The 3,901-nt window shown below is 41.9% G+C and overlaps 2 pseudogenes; both read left to right on the top strand.

Moving 5' to 3' along the window:
• Nucleotides 1-1,408: 1,408 nt before the first annotated feature.
• Nucleotides 1,409-2,547, top strand: LOC137243172 (replication factor C subunit 4-like; annotated as a pseudogene).
• Nucleotides 2,548-2,863: 316 nt separating this feature from the next.
• On the top strand, nucleotides 2,864-3,664 carry LOC137243177 (mitochondrial uncoupling protein 4 pseudogene; annotated as a pseudogene).
• Nucleotides 3,665-3,901: the final 237 nt, after the last annotated feature.

Here is a 3,901-nt window from a genome sequence, read left to right on the forward strand (position 1 = left end):
TTCATCATGCTTGAGGGGAGTTGGGTGTCGAGAAGATATTCACAAAAGGTTGGCAACAAGCTACAATTACTTAGGCAGTTAGCTGCACAAGAGCCTTGATTTTGGGGTTTTTTTTTTGTTTGAAAAACACAAATTCGATATACAACGTGGTTTTTATGCAAATTATCTTTATGTACACGCGATCTGTTTAAAATGGCAATTACTTCTCTATGACGGTGCGCTTCGTGTGCGATCTGACGGATTTGGCTTTAAGTGTGGCCACGCGGTAAGCTTTTGGCCGGTTGTCAGTATTTTGCCGACAGATGGCGCATGGGGGTGACTTTTGTGGAACGTATTTGGTTGTGTGGCTAATTAATCATTTTAAAGCAGCAATCAAGGATGCCGAACGTGCCAAAGAAAACAGAGGTAAGTTTTATTTATTCCTTAATCTGAGATAAACCTTGATTGAAACTCTCTTATTTTTCATTTGTTTTGTATAGATTGTGAAGCCAGTACCACGAGTTGTACGGAGGAAGGGGGCTGCGGAGCCTGCACGAGGGGCAGGGACACCTGAGGGTCGGAGTCGGCGCACGTGCTCAGGCAAGGTTCTGGTGCCGGCTTTCTCGGATTGGGGGATTTTTCTTCGGGACCCGACTCCACTGGATCTATCGCGTTGTCCCGTGGCCTTTGAGTTCTTTCAGGCGATGACTGATTGCACCCAGGTGGTGCGAAAGATATTGGGGGGGTATTCGTGACGCGATTGGTCTGAATTTTTTTGGTGACATGGTGATGGAAGAGCGGATCCTGAAGAATTATTTCTTCGAGTACTATACTCGCCCTGAGATCCGGCACTGGTTGCCTTTGGTTATAAAGCCGAGCCCTATTTGTGTAAAACGACGGTTACTTGGCCTGACGACGTCCTCGGGGGGGGGGGGGGGGGGGGGGGCATCGGTTGAGGCGTTCTGCCCATATACGCCCCTACATCTTACGATACATTTCCGCTCCTAAGTTTATATTTGTATAGTGTAATCAGCAAAAAGCTATTGTAAAGTGTGATAAATACATTGTGCATTAACCCCACTATAAGAAATCAGGTGTATTTGATCTGGGTGGTAATAGGATATTTGGAGAAGATCATTTATTTCAGGTTATAAATTCGTAAAACACGGCCCAAAAAAAGAAGGCAGTGGGAAAAAAAATAAATGTGATCGCGTTTTTCCCGGTTTGCTGCCTTAGCATCTGGCAACACCATATGAATTTTTGTAGTGTACATTGTGTTATTGTGAAAGTGGATTGTGTTACCCTTCAATGAAATTCCTGTCATTGATGAGAAAAAACGAGGTACGCATCAATTGTAATTTTTACACACATTGTTAATTTTCATTTTCTTTCTTTTTCTTTCAGGTGAGCTGCACAGTTTGGGAGCAACATGAAATTTAAAAATCGCAAATGTCTTGATGGGGCTGACTTGCCAAATATGCTTTTATACGGACATCCCGGAACTGATAAAACCAGTACAATTCTTGCTGCCAGAGATAATGCTTGCCGATACGGAGATGACAATTGCTGATTCTATAGCTATTAAAATACTGCCAGGAGGAGCAATAATAAGAGGTGTTTGCAACGAATTACATCTTCATATACAAAATGCAAACAGAGGCTGCGTGCTTTCACAAAAGTCAAGAGCAAAGGTACATAGCATTGTTGCTGCGGCAACAACCAGTGAAGGCTATGGACGATTAATTGCACACGGGGAAAAGGAGTGCATGTTCCTACAATACAATTTTTGAAATGAAGAGTATAGCTTTAATGAGATCAATACATTTGAAATTACTGATTGGATAAGTTCAGCGACCTTCTTGCAAGACCCAAATGAATTTATTTTGGTAACCTCTCACAGCGTGGTGCTTCGAATGATTTACAAGGAAAAGTTTGTTGAAAAAAATGTATGTAAAATTGCATCGAAAATCTCGTGTAGCGATAAATCCGCACTTTATTGTTCCTACATTCATGGCTGCACAGGCTGCCCTACGTCGAACCATGGAGAAGGAAAGTTGTAGTACACGCTTCTGTTTAGTGCGCACTTATGTGTCGCGCATTATTGAGCCGATTACATCGCGTTGCACAAAATTTTGTTTTAAAGCGTTGGGTGATGAACAAATCATTGCACGTTTGCGTCATATTTGTGAGTTGGAGGGCGTCAAGATAGATGATACTGCTTTTCAGTCGATTGTATAAATATCTGGTGGTGGTATGAGGCGCGCCATAACGACACTTCAATCATGTTATCGCCTCAAAGGAACAACAAATACTCTTAGCACTGCAGATTTGTTGGAAATGTCTGGCATTGTGCCCGAGCATTATTTAGTTGATTTTTTGGATGTATGCCGATCAGGAAATTATTCAAATTTGGAGGAATTTGTACGACAGATAGGCTATGAAGCTTACCGAATTGGACAAATGCTAGAGCAATTTAATGAGTATGTCGTTCGTTGCCCATCACTAACCAATAAGCAAAAGGCTTTAATCTGCTATAAACTGGGTGAAATTGTATATGAAATTTATTGAGAGTCATCAGCATCCTATGGAATGCTATGAGCAACTATTCAATGCAGGTATAGGAACCATGGTTGCGGATTTTTATATATGGTGGGCATATCATTATGATTCATGTGGTAGTACACGTAAAGCTGATGGAATCTTTCGCCGTGGCATAGCATGAGGGACAATGTTCGGTAATTTTTTCTTAATTTTATTTACTCATTCTCTAATTTTTCGTTTTCTTTTACTAGAGATATTAAAATCGTCTACCTTTAACCAATAAAAACGTCACTATGCAAAGCCAACTCGGAGTAAATCCGGTGCAGAGTGTCCTCCACCACCAATGGCCACATCTTCCACACGCAATCAAATGCGTCCAGTGAAGTGTGATTATGCAGATTCATTTGGTTGCATTTATGTGGTATTCGTTGTAGCTGCTTCACTTGCGGAACTAACCACCTATCCACTAGATCCGACTAAAACACGGTTACAAATTCAGGGGGAAGCAGCAGTTGATACAAATACAAGCATTAAGCATAAATATCGTGGTATGATAGCGACAGCGTATGGCATTGTCAGGGAAGAGGGCACTATGAAGCTGTGGCAAGGTATCTCACCAGCACTTTACCGTCATGTAGTCTATAGTAGCATACGTATGTGTAGCTATGATTTCCTACGTTGCACATTGGGGAGCGATGAGAATGGCCATATGACATTACCATTGTGGAGGTCTGCTCTCTGTGTTGTGTCTGCAGGAGCAGTATCACAATGGCTAGCTTCACCAGCTGATCTTGTTAAGGTACAAGTTCAAATGGAGGGCAAACGCCGGCTAATGGGCGAACCTGCACGTGTTCATGGTGCTGCACATGCCTTTAAAGAAATTATACGTCGTGGTGGTATAGCTGGTTTAAGGAAGGGTAGCGTACGGAATGTGCAACGCGCAGCACTTGTTAATTTTGGTGATCTCACAACATATGATACTATAAAGCATATGATAATGGTCCAATTGAGTCTGCCTGATTGTCATACGGTACATGTACTTTCATCTATTTGTGCTGGATTTGTGGCTGCGATTATGGGAACACCAGCTGATGTGGTAAAAACAAGAATTATGAATCAATCGAATGACGATAAGGGCAGGTGAGTGTTTACATGACGCTGTTTATATTTAAGATATGTAGAAATCTTTGCTCAGAATGTAGGCGTAAGTGGAAGTGTAGTGTCATGTGGGAACAATGTACATGGTCATGATCCTTTATAGGACCTGGTTGACTCGAGTCAAATGTTGTTGAGTGGCATAGGGATATGATAAGTTGTATGCCGGGTAGTAACGTAGCACGAATTTGATTACCAATCACAACATGTGGTATTGGGGCTTGTA

This window comes from Eurosta solidaginis, chromosome 3, assembly GCF_040869045.1.
Source record: "Eurosta solidaginis isolate ZX-2024a chromosome 3, ASM4086904v1, whole genome shotgun sequence".
NCBI lineage: Eukaryota > Metazoa > Arthropoda > Insecta > Diptera > Tephritidae > Eurosta > Eurosta solidaginis.